This window comes from Eurosta solidaginis, chromosome X, assembly GCF_040869045.1.
Source record: "Eurosta solidaginis isolate ZX-2024a chromosome X, ASM4086904v1, whole genome shotgun sequence".
Classification (NCBI taxonomy): Eukaryota; Metazoa; Arthropoda; class Insecta; order Diptera; family Tephritidae; genus Eurosta; species Eurosta solidaginis.
In genome coordinates, this window is record NC_090324.1 from 193,625,998 (window position 1) to 193,642,044 (window position 16,047).

The window sequence follows — 16,047 nt, forward strand, 5'->3', positions numbered from 1 at the left end:
ACCTCAAAATAAAATTATAGTAAAATTTAAGTTATTAACAGAATAATTTAATTCGCAGTTAAAAAGCGTGGGGTGCTTGATATTGGATATTACAATCATTCTATTGGCAACTATCTGAGAGGAAATATATAAAACGTAGTCAAATGCACCCACGCTTTCTACTCTGAATTAAATTATTCTGTTAATAACTTAAATTTTATTATAATTTTATTTTGAAGTGATTAACTATAAACGATTGTTTGACCTTCTACTACTGTTATATAAACTCTTTTTAATTGAAAATTATTTTCTATTTTTAACACGCTTTTATTAGCTTGGCCTGTATGTAACGGGATCTTTGAGCTTAATTTTCACCGGTTTCTAGAAGTCTGATTAATTTGAAGCTTTGCATACGTATCAAGGACCGATGTCAATGTATTAATGTGATGGTGTGGTGACATAAGGACAACGGCCATAAGGTCAATTGGCCTTATTACCACTTTGAATGGCCATAAGTTTGATTGAAACTTTTCCCACATATCAAGGCTCGATGACAATGCATTAATGTGATGGTGTGGTGACATAAGGTCAACGGCCATAAAGTCAATTGGCCTTATTACAACTTTGATTGGCCATACGTTTGATTGAAACTTTGCACACGTATCAAGGGTCTATGACAATGCATTAATGTGATGGTGTGGTGACATAAGATCAACGGCCATAAGGTCAATTGGCATTATTACCACTTTGAATTGCCATAAGTTTGATTGAAACTTTGCACACGTATCAAGGCTCGAAGACAATGCAATAATGTGATGGTGGGGGTGACATAAAGTTAACGGGCATAAGGTCAATTGATCTTTTGACCACCCCAAATGGCCATAGATTTGAAAGCTTGCACATAATGCGAAAAACGCATTCCTGTATTAATGATAGAAGTGGATGCATGGCACATCTACGAAAGAGCATACTGGATCCTTTTTTAACACGCTTTTATTAGCTTGGCATGTATCTATGTAACGGAATATTTGAGCTTAATTTTCACCGGTTTCTAGAATCTGACTAATTTGAAACTTTGCATACGTATCAAGGACCGATGACAATGCATTAGTGTGAAGGTGTGGTGACATAAGGTCAACGGCCACAAGGTCAATTGGCCTTATTACCTCTTTGAATGGCCATAAGTTTGATTGAAACTTTGCACACGTATCAAGGCTCGATGACAATGCATTAATGTGATGGTGTGGTGACATAAGGTCGATGGCCATAAGGTAAATTGCCCTTATTACCACTATGAGTGGCCATAATTTTGATTGAAACTTTGCACACGTATCAGGGCTCGATGACAATGCATTATTGAGATGGTGTGGTGACATAAGGTCAACGGCCACAAGATCAATTGGCCTTATTACCACTTTGAATGGCCATAAGTTTGATTAAAACTTTGCAAACGTATCAAGAATAGATGACAATGCATTAATGTGATGGTGTGTGGTGACACAAGGTCAACGGCCATAAGGTCAATTTGCCTTATTACCACTTTGAATGGCCATAAGTTTGAATAAAACGTTGCACTAGTATCAAGGCTCGATGAAAATGCATTAATGTGATGGTGTGGTGACATAAGGTCAACGGCCATAAGGTCAATTGGCCTTATTACCACTTTGAATGGCCATAAGTTTGATTGAAACTTTGCACTCGTATCAAGGCTCGATGACAATGCAATAATGTGATGGTGGGGTCACATGAGGTTAGCAGACATAAGGTCAATTGAACTTGTGACCACCCCAAATGGCCATAGATTTGAAACCTTGCACATAATTCGAAAAACGCATTCCTTTATTAACACGCTTTTATTAGCTTGGCCTGTATGTAACGGAATCTTTGAGCTTAATTTTCACCAGTTTCTAGAAGTCTGATTAATTCGAAACTTTGCATACGTATCAAGGACCGATGACAATGTATTAATGTGATGGTGTGGTGACATAAGGGCAACGGCCATAAGGTCAATTGGCCTTATTACCACTTTGAATGGCCATAAGTTTGATTGAAACTTTGCACACATATCAAGGCTCGATGACAATGCAATAATGTGATGGTGGGGTGAAATAATGTTAACGGACATAAGGTCAATTGAACTTATGACCACCCCAAATGGCCATAGATTTGAAACCTTGCACATAATGCGAAAAACGTGTTCCTTTATTAATGATAGAAGTGGATGCAGCGCACATCTACGAAAGAGCATACTGGAGCCCTTTTTTAACACGCTTTTATTATTATTATGGAACCATTTCGAAAACCGCCAACGTAATCATCATCAGGCAATTTTGTAATGTTATCAAAGGTTTTACCGGGATTCGAACCGTGAATCACATGGTGAAACTGCAGTAGCCTTTAACCACTAGGCCATCCTGCTGGTATTTGTTTTCCTGCTTAATTCAGTTTTTTTCTCATTTCTACACTAACAACACAATTGAGACATTTTGTCTCTATATTAATTTGTGTGCAATGTAGATTTGTTTTTGTAAAGTTCTTCTTCGTTGCGAAGGAGAAGCTTTGTAAACTCAGGCTCAGTTGTACATATTTATGTAGGTTTGTTTAATGGTGTGTTCAGTTTATACTTATATTTAACAATTCGTCAGCTTAACACCGGCTTATAATAATTGAATTTTATTTATTATGTTTTCTAAGAGAAACTGAAAAGAATGCAACATTTACTGGCATATTGCTATGGAACCATTTCGAAAACCGCCAACGTATCATCAGGCAATTTTGTAATGTTATCAAAGTTTTCACCGGGATTCGAATAGTAGATTTGTTTTTGTAAAGTTCTTCTTCGTTGCGAAGGAGAAGCTTTGTAAACTCAGGCTCAGTTGTACATATTTATTTATGTTTGTTTAATGGTGTGTTCAGTTTATACTTATATTTAAGAATTCATGAGCTTAACACCGGCTTATAATAATTGAATTTCAATTATTATGTTTTCTAAGAGAACTGACTGACGGCCACCGTGGTGTGATGGTAGCGTGCTCCGCCTATCACACCGTATGCCCTGGGTTCAACTCCCGGGCAAAGCAACATCAAAATTTTAGAAATAAGATTTTTCAATTAGAAGAAAATTTTTCTAAGCGGGGTCGCCCCTCGGCAGTGTCTGGCAAGCGCTCCGATTGTATTTCTGCCATGAAAAGCTCTCAGTGAAAACTCATCTGCCTTGCAGATGCCGTTCGGAGTCGGCATAAAACATGTAGGTCCCGTCCGGCCAATTTGTAGGGAAAAATCAAGAGGAGCACGACGCAAATTGGAAGAGAAGCTCGGCCTTAGATCTCTTTGGAGGTTATCGCGCCATACATTTATTTTTTTTTTTAAGAGAAACTGAAAACAATGAAACATTTACTTTCATATTGCTATAGAACCATTTCGAAAACCGCCAACGTAATAATCATCAGGCAATTTTGTAATGTTGTCAAAGGTTTCACTGGGATTCGATCCGTGAATCACATGGTGAAACTGATTACTGATGATTACGTTGGCGATTTTCGAAATGGTTCCATAGCAATATGCCAGTAAATGTTTCATTCTTTTCAGTTTCTCTTAGAAAACATAATAATTGAAATTCAATTATTATAAGCCAGTGTTAAGCTCATGAATTCTTAAATATAAGTATAAACTGAACACACCATTAAACAAACATACATAAATAAATAATAGTTTAAAAAAACTAAAAAACACGCTTTTATACCAAACCGAACTAAAAAATAGAAAATAATTTTCAATTAAAAAGAGTTTATATAACAGTAGTAGAAGGTCAAACAATCGTTTATAGTTAATCAACTCAAAATAAAATTATAATAAAGTTTAAGTTATTAATAGAATAATTTAGTTCAGAGTAGAAAGCGTGGTGTGCATTTGACTACATTTTATTTCTTTCCTCTCAGATAGTTGCCAATAGAATGATTGTAACATTCAATACCAAGCACACCACGCTTTTTACTGTGAATTAAATTATTCTGTTAAGAACTTAAATTTTATTATAATTTTATTTTGAGGTGATTAACTATAAACGATTGTTTGACCTTCTACTACTGTTATATAAACTCTTTTTAATTGAAAATTATTTTCTATTTTATAGTTCGGTTTGGTATAAAAGCGTGTTTTTTTAGTTTTTTTAAACTATTATTTATTATATAGTGATGGTGGAATACCTAATTTAAAATTAACTCTCTTAGGAGATTCATCTTTCTTGGGAAGTTTCGCACAAGAAATAACATTACAGCTCACTTGCATATGTTTCGCTACATAGTTAGCGATATCAGCAGCATTCACTGTTTGTTTGAATGAAGAGAGATGGACCCATTTCATACGGACAGCAACATCTAACTCACCTCCCCCATTCGTTCCAACTACGGTAGTTGTTTTTTTTTGCTAATGTTACTATTAGCCGGTAATTAGGTGCAGGCTCAGTCGCAGAAGCAGCATTGCTAACAGAAGCAGCAACAACATCCGAGTACGGGAGAAAATCTTCTATTTCTATTGCTTCGGTATCAACAGCTTTGCCATTTTGTATACCAACGTTTGCGTTAGCATCAGTCGATTGCATAGTCATATTGTTTAGTGCAGAGAGTGCGAGTCTGAACTCTTACATTTGGCTTGAGTACCAGCATAAACTACGGCAGCAGCATTGGGTGCAGAAAGTCATTGTTATATCCATTGTTATTATCTGAGTTCATACCCTTTGCATTAGTTTTCGCAATATTCGGTTAGCGCGATGATGGCAACTGATTTTTGTTTTGCGATTTATGTAGGTCAGTGCCCTTAGTTTTTGATCTTGTTTTAGTGAAATTAGTTGGCGCCTTGTAGGTAACCACCGTTGAACCATCTGCATGGGCAGTATTTGGTATATAAAAATTTTGCAGAAAACTACTAAGAGAGTTTATACTCTTTAAGACATCAGCTAGATTCTCTTCACTTAATTTTGTAAGCGAATATTTCAAATGTCACATACAAACTTTATTTTTTCATTATTGTTAACAAGATTTGCACCAGTAGAGCTTAATTTTGCACATTTAGTGTTGAATTTGGGGCAGCATATGCCAAAATTTACGTGGTCTTCATTTACGCACATAGTACTACACTTGATACAATTAGACATTATATTGACTGAGTGTCACGGGGCGATTATAAAACACGTGCGTGCTAAAAGGCAAGCGGATGACGAATGATTATGCTTACGGAGATGACTCTTTAAGCTCCTGGGCGGTGTTAGCTCATCAATCAGATGTCTGTTGGGATGCCCAGGTTTCTGAATATTCAACAGGAACTGTTTGGTTAGCATTTCATTTCTCTCCCTAATGGGGAGTATTCTCGCCTCATTATGTAGATGGCGTTCTGGAGAAATAAGAAGACAACCCGTGGTGGTTCTGAAGGCAGTATTTTGGCAGGCCTGTAGCTTGTTCCAGTGAGTAGTCTTTAGGCTTGGCGACCATATCGGGACGCGTAGCATGCAGTCGCCTGGCAAATTGCTTTGTAAGTGGTAATGGACCTTTCTTTTCTTTTCCCCAAGTGCCAGCAAGAAATTTGAGGATTTTATTACGGCACTGGATTTTCGATACAATTGCGGATGCATGCTCACAAAAATGTAGATCCTGAACAAACATCACACACAAGATTTTTGGGTGTAAGACAGTCGGTAGCGTAGTGCCATTGACGTGGATGTTCAAAATGGTCGACATTTGGGACGTCCATGATGTAAATAAGGTCGCTTATAATTTAGTCGGTGATAATGTCAGGTTTCGCGAGGTAAAAAAACTAGAGAGATCCGGAAGGTAGCCGTTTATTTTGTTGAAAAGCTGATCGATCTGTGGGAATTGGCCTGTGGCCATTATCGTGCAGTCATCAGCGTAGGAAACGATACTAACTCCTTCTGGTTGCGAAGGAAGCTTTGATATGTAGAAGCTAAACAAAAGTGCAGATAGGACACCACCGTGTGGCACTCCTTGTTTAATTCTTCTTGGCTTTGATGTTGCGTTTCTAAATTGCACCGATATCTGCCGGCCACCCAGATTATTTGCGGTCTTGCAGTAAAGTGCCATGGTTGACCGTATCAAGAGCTTTTGATAGGTCTAGCGCAACGAGTACTGTTCTATGGTGGGGGTTTTGATTTAAACCGAAATTTTTCTGGGTGCTAAAGACATTTAGCGCGGTGGTTGTGCTACGGAGTTTTCTAAAGCCATGCTGATGACTGGCTAGTTGCAAATTTGCTTTCAAATAGGGGAGCAGAATGGCTTCAAGCGTCTTGGCTTCTGGCGATAGGAGAGATATCGGGCGATATGAATCTCCTATGTTAGCTGAATTCCCAGGATTTAGTAGCGGGACCACCTTGGCCATATTCCATTTTTCGGGAACGACAAATGTGGAAAGCGACAGGTCGAAGACATGTGCTAAATATTTGAAACCCTCTCTTCCTAGGCTTTTTAGCACCGGCATGGCTATGCCGTCTGGGCCCACTGCTTTAGATGGTTTAGCTTGACCGGTGGCATCCTCAGCCTATTTGGCGGTGATGGTAATTGGGGACGTGCTGAATTTATGTTTAAGTGCGCGTATGTTGGCCTTTCGTCTAACTTTGTCAACCGTAGAATGCATTATATTGTGACGAATACTAGCAACATGTTACGGTCTGCTGTTATGGTCTACGGTTACGGTTCACTTGTGAGCGTTTTCGTGCGAACGCACCTTGTGACTAGTGATGGGACCAAAAAGTTGCGATGCAATAGCATCGAAACGAGAAAAAGAAAGACCGGCGATCACTAGCGAAAAAAGCCACGAGTTTCCGGCCGTAGATCCACAAAGAAGGAGTAGAAAATTTTAGAAAAGAAAAGAAAAAAAATAGCCACGAGTTTTCCAGCCGGGAAAAAACGCAAGAATTAGCTTTTTACTTGCGCAGTTAATCGGAAATTTTTATAAAACCAAAAGGTTTATCGTAAAACTAGTCCTATAAAGCGTTATACCAACGAGAAGATTTGTGATTTGCTTCAGCCTAAATTTTGGCGGCCCTGCGATCATATCAAAAAGATCGTATAACATCAAGGACACAACTTCAACACCAAAGGCGTCAAGCTCAGAGACTGCTTCATTAGCACTATTGCTTACCTCAACTGCACGTTCCCAACGATATTCAACTCATTGCAAAACATCCTCGCGTGCTGTGCACATTTTCAAGAAAGTATCGTGAAGAACCAAAGGACTGCAACGAGGAACCGCAGGCCGATTCCTTAACCCAACTACCAAAGAATAAACCCGGAAAAGCCCAGAAACTAGGAAGAGTCGATAGCGTAAAGTACCGACACAGTCCATTCCGACAAGCCTCTTCGGGGTGGTAATAAACCTTACAACGGTTGTGTGGTGGTGACACAAGCTCCACGTATAGAATATCCAGTTAAAGTAGGTCGGCGTTTCACAGTCACACCTAGTGAGGAAAGTTCTAGTGATTCCGATTCGGATTCGGACGGCACTAAACTAAATGGTGAGGAGAACCCTTGTTATCCGAAGATAAACCCCTTTCTCTACGTTTACGAAGTACACTACCACCTTCGGAAAAGCGTCTGACACCACCTCCGCCTCCAGGGCTAGCAGTACGCTGCCGCGTAATAAAACTAACGCCAAAATTACCAAGTCATCCAGATCGTAAAGGTCAGCACGAAGTTTTATCGCCACCAGGTTCACTCGATTACCTCGGACCAGAGCGCAACAACCACCAACAGTACCAACACAGCGCGCCCAAGACCGCGCGCCATAACCAACAACAGCGACAACTTCACCAGCAACAACAACATCAACATTAACCACGCCGGCAGAGGCCCAGGGTACGTACTCTTGCGGCTATGTAAGTACCAGCAAAGTATAAACTTAAACATAATTAGTTAAAAGAAACTTCTAAGCAGTACTTAGAGAGTTTTATACAGCCCGGTTAAACCATTTAACAAGGGTCGATTTTTTTCGTCAAATTTTATTATTGAATACTTGAAATTGTTAGCTTTACAACAAAGGTCATACATTTTTTATATCATTTTAATAATATATTGTGTTGCTTTAAAATGATTGAAGTTAGCTCTATAAATTTTATTCATAATAAGCCGCCTTTATCACGTGAAACGTTTTAGCGGTCCATTTTTGGAGCTCAACCATAAATTGTTAGAAAAAAAATTTGCGACCGCAGACATTGGTCGATTATGCACGAATTGGCTAAAAGATTTAAACTTTTTTTTTCATATATCATACAAATACAATATATATATATATATATATATATATATATATACATATGAATCACTATTGCTAGCAATATCGTTCCAACAACCAGAAGAAAATAATATACGTGAATATAATACATAGCGCTATCACAGTTTCATCTCTATTGCTTTTATAACAAATTTTCTTAGTACATATTACATATTATTATCATTATACTATGCCATTATACCAAATTGATATTTTGTTACACTCAAAAATAAGTTCTACTACAACAATATAATAATTTTGTAAGAGAGCCCCAATTATCGGAATTTGTATCCAAACTTTATAGTCCTAAAATATGTTTTGTGAATGAAAAAAAAGGGCATTCAACCAAATTCTTACTTTGTATGTAGTATATTTACCATACATAAGTACATTTAATTACATTTTTTTTTTTCACACAAAGCGTTTATAACGATTATCAAAAAAAAGGGGAGACATAAATATATGTATAACTTGAAATATTACGAGCAAAAGTAAGAGAAAAGAAAAGAACTCCCAACAGAACAAACTTAGCCAGACTTAAGTATTCATATTAGATTTCGTTTTCGATTTCGGCCCAATAAAGTGTGAATTGTTGGATCATTTTTTTTTCTCTCACTTTATATACTACACACACTTACATACATTTTCATAGTGTAAATAGCTATTCGTAGTTCAACATTTTTTTTCTCGTTCTGAATTTGTCTTGGGACGATGCTATAAGCAGCCTTGTTTTGGCTTTGGAGCCTATGCTGTAGCCCTGGTTAAGAAACCTGCACTATCGTATTTTTTTTGTAGCATACATGCGTTAATTGAAATGAGTATTGAATAAAAATTGTAAATAAAATGGGAATGTTGGTGTTCTGGCTCATTTAGAAGGCACGTAGGGTTACCAGGTAAGGGGCCACCGAAATTCAGGTGCGTCGTTTGCCATGGATTTGAGGGTGGGACAAGCACCGGGCGTCGCAACACCACCCGCGGCGCCCTCAAGTTATATTCGGCCCTTTTTGTTTATACCCTTTTGTATTTATTTTCAGCATTTTCTTTCCTCTGATTTTCAGCGTTGGTAACCGGAAATGTCCGGTTCGGTAATTTTTTTTTGCGGTTATTATTTTTTTGAATTTAAATTTTGAATGTTTAACGGTCTGTCCGTGACATCCGGTTCGGCCGGATGTTGTTTTAGTTTGAATTTATGAGCGTTTTGAGTCGGTCTCTGCGCTTCTGTCGGGTTTTTTTGAATTTGACAGCGCTTTTGACAGTTGATTTTGAATAGGCGTGATAGGAATTTTTTTCTGTTTCTGACGCAGGAACAGTAAGGTTGGCAAGGACCCGCCCAGCCGACAATGACTAGCCACTGTGCACCACCACACCATGCCGACCGAATTCCTTACTGCTTCCATCGTAAATGCGAAACCATAACAGATGGCGCCCAACGGGATTTGGTGCCTGAGGCGCTATCGCGCTGATCATTCCGGGTCAACTTGTGAAGTTGACCATCCCACCAGTCCGAGGTGAGCAGCCGCAGGAGCAGCCACCTGCGTTGCGGTGGGATGGTTGGACGGATAAAGTTGTCCGAAGTGATCATCTTTGACAGTTGCTGAGGGCGCTATAACAGATGGCGCCCAACGTGGCGCCTGAGGCGCTGGTCGCGAGGGTCAGTCGGGTCAACCTGTGAAGTTGACCATCCCACCAGTCCGAGTGAGCAGCAACAGGAGCTGCCACCAACGTTGCGGTGGGATGGTTGGACGGACCAGGTTGTCCGGGCTGGTCATCGAGGGCAGTGGCTGAAGGATCCACGTGACTGAACGTCAAGTTTCCGGATTTTTATATTCACCCGGTGATGCAGTGCTGAACGCACTTAGTTTTTTTTGTAATTGGGATTTTTTTTGCTACCGGAAGTTGTCCGTTAGTCGGCTTGGAAATATATACGTCCGCTAAATTGGGTTTTTTTTGTACAAATTTTTTTTTTTTTTAAGTTTTTTTTGTTTTAGCCGAATTAGTGTTGTCTGGAGTGAGTGTGTATGTGCGTGTGGTAAGGACCCCAGCTCATCCCACGTCCCAGGTGGTAGTTTAGAATACCACCTGGACTGTGGCGGGGTGAGCCGGGATTCAGAGTGACACTCCTTCCTGTCCCACCAGACTGGGGGAGCGGCGCCAAAACCGCTCCACCTATTGCGGCGGAGGCAGGAGGGGTGTCCAGTGAGAATGGACGGGAGGCCTCAACACCCCCAACCAGTCCCATGGGCGAGCCCCTGGAGACTGCCCCTGCGTTGCGGCTGCGCGTGTTGAGACCAACCCGTGTGTGCCTGGAGTAACCCTAGTGGCCCCAATCAGTCTCGGAGGGGGGGCCTTAAGACCCCCTCGCATTGCGGTTGGGAGAACTAGGGACAATAATGAATGGATTTGTGTTGTTTCTGTTTGTGTTTTCCTGTAGCCCGAGTGCCTTCGGGAAGGGGATGCCAGTATTCCCATTGATTACATAATATATATATATATATATATATATATATATAACTAACCACCTTTTTTTCCCAGCTTTTGGAAATTTTTTTTATTCGGTACGATTATCTAAGTAATCATTGTAGTTATTCTCGTGCATTTTTTTTTTTTATAGATATATACATTTTTTTTTCTTCAACAAACCATCGTCTGGAAACAGAAGTGTGGTTTGAACACTAGGATTTGACAAATTGCATTTTTTTGACTATGTCGCGTGATCAGTCTTTTGGGCAACCGGGCCGGAATACTCCGTTCGGGAGTGCGGGGAATTTTAGGGGTAACCAGCACCGGGGTGGTAATAATAGGAGGGCTTTCCCCAAAGCCAAGCTTCCCTTGGTGGTACACACCCCAGTAGGGGGGCAATACGGAGATCCCGCGGGAATGAACATGGGCTCGGACCTGAATGACCCTCGCGATAAAATGGACAGACCTGTAAGCACCAGTAATCTTAATGCGCCCCTATTAAACGCGCATGATATCTCGGGGCTAATGACCAATGTGTCGACTTATGCACCGGATGGAGCTGGTGCCTTACCATTACACCAAGGAGTTGGAAACTTTAGAGAAGCTGCAGGGGACCGGGCGAATACCCCAGGAATGCAGAACGAAGCTACTCGTGGAGACTCGTGGGTGGAAGTGCTACACCGACTGTTTCAGGCTTCGCAGGAGGAAATGCGGAGGGAGATGGGGTCAATCAGAAACAATATGGACCAGCTCAATGCCGCTCTCAAATCTGCGGAGCAATCAATTCATCAGAACCGGAACGCAAATATGATGGACCGTAACCCGCTCCAAACAGTAGTACCACCAATGTACCCTGCTCCGAGCAGCATAGTAGTGAAACCACAGGAGTGGAAAATCGCGTTCGACGGCACTGGAAGCGTAGCAGATTTCATTTTTAAGCTAGCTTGTGTGAGTGCACACAATGCACGGACGAACAAATAATGGCTAGTTTCCACCTGTTTCTTTCCGGGCGGGCCGAAGAATGGTACTGGCTGTTCACGAAACAAAACCCAAATGCGACATATGCCTTTTTGTGCTACTCATTGAAAAGAGAGTTCGGTACTTTGAAAACGGACCACGAGATCATGATGGAGATCTCCATGCAGAAGCAGAAGGCAAGCGAGTGCTATGACGTGTTCCACACGGACATAATTTCCTTGAACGGGCGCTTAACAGAAGCCATGACGGAGGTTCTACTGATTGACATAATAAAAAGAAACGTCAACAGTAGCCTTAAGCTGATGCTTTTCAACGCAGAAGTAAGGACCCTTCATGATCTACGCGATGTAGCACGCAGAGGTGAACGAGTGCTGAAAGAAAGCAAGCTGTTGGGAGCCACTTACCCAGAACGGTATGTAAAGGAAGCACGCGTGACAATCCCGGAAATGAGGATGGAAGGCGAGGATTGCAAATTGGATCCGCAGATAGAGGCGCTGGAATATCGACGCAACAGGTGACCAGACTATTCGGGAATCCAATGTTGGAATTGCCAGGCAATGGGCCACACATACATATACTGCGAGGAACCCATTAGGAAACCTTTTTGTTCCAAATGCGGCCATAGAGGAGTATTAACTCCAAAATGCCCTAGGGACCATCGCAGGCAGGGAAACCAGTGCCCGAGCGAGAAGGCGGGGGAGCCTCGTTCGGCTTCATAGCTCCCACACCAGCCGGTGCTCGAGATGTCGTCCCGTGCACCGAACCAGAGGGTGAATCTCTGCATGGAGGTGGTGAGCTTCCGAGGTGCAGTAGTACCCTGGCAGAAGAACCCTCAAACGTGATAATAACTTACCCTGACAGTACGGACAATTCGAATAGTTCTGAATCCGAGAGTCAAACGTCCTCATCCGCGATGAGCGAACCGACCAGAATACTGCAACGCCAGCATAGGGATATCGCTTGCCAGACGCATTTTTCACCAAGTCTAGAAGAAATGGAACCTAGGTATGAGCGAATAAGACATACCATTTTTGAACAATACCCGGACAATATTTTGAAGTGCAGGAAGAGATACCACTTGAGAGTACAGGAGCGTAGACTACTGCAAGCCACCACGTTAACGCTTACAGAGGATGAAAGGCCCCTCGTAAAGGCTAAGATTAAGGATAGTTTTCTTGTAGGGCTGTTGGACTCGGGAGCCAACGTCTCCGTCTTAGGAAAAAATGGATTAGAATTCCTAGAGGATAACGGCTTCGATTATCAGCCCTTACATACGTTCGTATATACCGCGGGCGGCAACAAGCAAAAAAGTTTAGGCTCAGTATCTCTACCGGTCACCTTTAAAAATATCACAAAGGGTTTTAGTTTTTACCTTGTCCCTTCACTTCTCCAAGAAGCCTACTTTATGGTAGATTTTTGGAGAGAATTTGCGTTAGCTCCCGAAGTATTCCCAAGCGTAGAGTGCATAGAGATTAGACCTGAAAAGGAAGAAGAACTTAACCTCCATGAATTGTCACCAGACCGGAAATTAGACTTACAAAAGTTCATCGAGAAGTTAGGCCTAGGGTAAACTAAATTAGTGGAGCATCACATTGACACCGGTGATGCAGTTCCCATAAAAAAGCAAACATTTCCCTCTTTCGCAACCGAGGCAAGCCGAAGCTTTCAGGGAACTAGACAGGTTACTCGAATTAGGAGTAATAGAAGAATCAAACTCTCCGTGGTGTAGTCCTGTGGTACTGGTTCGGAAACCAAGCAAAGTTAGGCTGTGCATAGATTCCAGTAAGGTCAACGCGGTGACTAAGAAGGACTCATACCCCCTGCCTCATATCAGCGGCTTATTGAGCAGACTGAGAGATAGGCATTTTATTAGTGGCATTGATCTGAAGGACACGTTCTTCCAGATCAAATTGACAGAGTCCTCCAAGGAAAAAACAGCATTCGCAGTTCCGGGGAGGCCTCTGTACCACTTCAAGGTAATGCCATTTGGTCTTTGCAATGGACCGCAGACTATGAGTAAGCTGATGGACAAGGCAATCCTTTCGCGTCTACGAGAGAACGTCTTTGTCTACCTGGACGACCTGATGGTATGCAGCACTAATTTTGAAGACCACCTGAAATTGCTAGCGGAAGTGGACAAATGTTTGAGAGACGCAGGGCTGACAATAAACGTGAAGAAAAGTAAATTTTGTTAGAAGGAAATACGCTACTTAGGGTACTTGATAGGCAGCGGGTGTTTGAAAGTGGATCCGGGAAAAATAGAAGCGATGAAAAACTTTCCGATCCCTAAATCCCCTCGGCAAGTGCGTAGGTTTGTGGGCATGGCGAATTGGTACAGGGCGTTTATTACCAATTTTGCTGACTTGGCAGGTCCCTTGACCGACTGTCTCCGTTAGTCAGCAGGCCCGTTCAAGCTTACCTCTGAAGCTATAGAGGCTTCGAAAAGCTAAAAGTAGCTTTGAGTTCCGCTCCTGCCTTGGCCCAACCAGACTTTTCCAAAGAATTCGTAATACAGTGCGACGCTTCCAAAATAGGTGTTGGCGGAGTGTTGTTCCAGGTCGATGACGAGGGCGCTGAGCATCCGATCGCGTTTGTGTCGAAAAAGCTGAACAATGCTCAACGCAATTATACGGTAACCGAGCTGGAATGTCTCGCCGCCATAATCAGCGTGAAGCGCTTCCGACCCTATGTTGAGGGATTACCGTTTCGGATTATCACGGAACACTCAAGTCTCAAGTGGTTAATGACTCAAAAGGACTTGAGCGGGAGGTTGGAGAAGTAGTCGCTCTTACTGCAAAGATACGACTTTAAAATGGAACATCGTAAGGGCACCCTGAATGTAGTACCAAATGCGCTGTCGCGGTTTGATGCTGATGAGTTAACTTTCACTACCACACCCGGGGAAATAGATTTAGTCTCTCCCGAATTCAGCAGTAACGAATATTTAGACTTGATTCGGACCGTCACCGAAAACGAGGAATCGCTTCCGGATTTACGAGTGGTGGACGGGGTAATTTTCAAACGAGTTAAATTTCGTAAGGGAGTGGAAGGGGAAGAAGTCTCGCTGTGGCGATTATGGTTGCCGAAAGGGTTGACTGAGGAAGCAGTGAGACTAGCACATGACGCTAACCGGAGTTATCATGGCGGGTGGCAGAAAACTTTAGAACGCGTTAGGCAGAAATACTTCTGGCCGCAGCAGGCTAAGGACATCAGGGACTACGTCCAGCGTTGTGATACCTGCAAATCGGTAAAACCTACTAACCAACAGTCGAGACCACCTATAGGGAGTACCTTCGAATCCGAAAGGCCATTTCAGCGATTATATTGCGATTTCCTAGGGCCGTATCCGAGATCTAAACGGCGCAACCAATTTCTTTTTATAGTACTAGACCATCTTTCAAAATACGTTTGGCTAAAGCCCATGCAGAGAGCCACCACTGTTAACGTTATAAATTACTTCGCTTCCGAAATTTTTCCAGCTGTAGGGGTCCCTGAGTTTATTCACAGTGACAATGGTAAACAGTTTATCTCGAAGGAAATGAACCAATTTTTTGCAAATTACGGGGTGACGCACGTGAGGACGGGGTTATATTCTCCCCAAGCAAACGCATCCGAGCGCGTTAATAGAGAAATTGTTTCGAAGATTAGGATTTTCCTGAAAGATAAACCAGACCATACCGATTGGGATAAGCATATACCCGAGATTTTATCTGTTTTGAGAATTGATTTCCATACGGCGATTCAGTGCTCTCCATACTTTGCATTATATGGCCAAAATATGGTCCAACATGCATCAACGTACAAAATTTTAGAGAAACTCGGCAGCCTTCGGGAAGACCAGGTTACGGTAGTAAGCAGAACTGACAAGTTGACTAATATTCGTGAGCAGATCCGTAGAAATTTAGATCAGGCCAAGGATAGGGGAGTAACCACCTATAACAAGCGCTCTAGGCAAGTCAACTACAAGGAAGGTCAGGAAGTTTTTCGGAAAAACTTTGCCTTAAGTAACTTCAAACAGGGTATTAACGCCAAATTCCTGCCGAAATACCTTAAGTGTCGCGTGCTCCGAAAAATAGGCAATGCACTGTATGATCTCGAAGACCTAAACGGGAAATTGATAGGTCGCTTTCACGCTTCGGATATTCGTCCGCAATGAACCAGAAAAACGTTTCTTTGCCAAATTACAATTTTATTTTTTTTATATCTACCTACCAATCGGACTTTTTTTTGTCTGGGCGTTTTGGCGGTCGGGGACATCTCGCCCAGTATTCTCCCCGAGCACTGGCCTCATAGGATGTTCACACGCGAACTCACCCGTGAACACCCTGGCAGTCCACGCTTAGGTCGGACTAG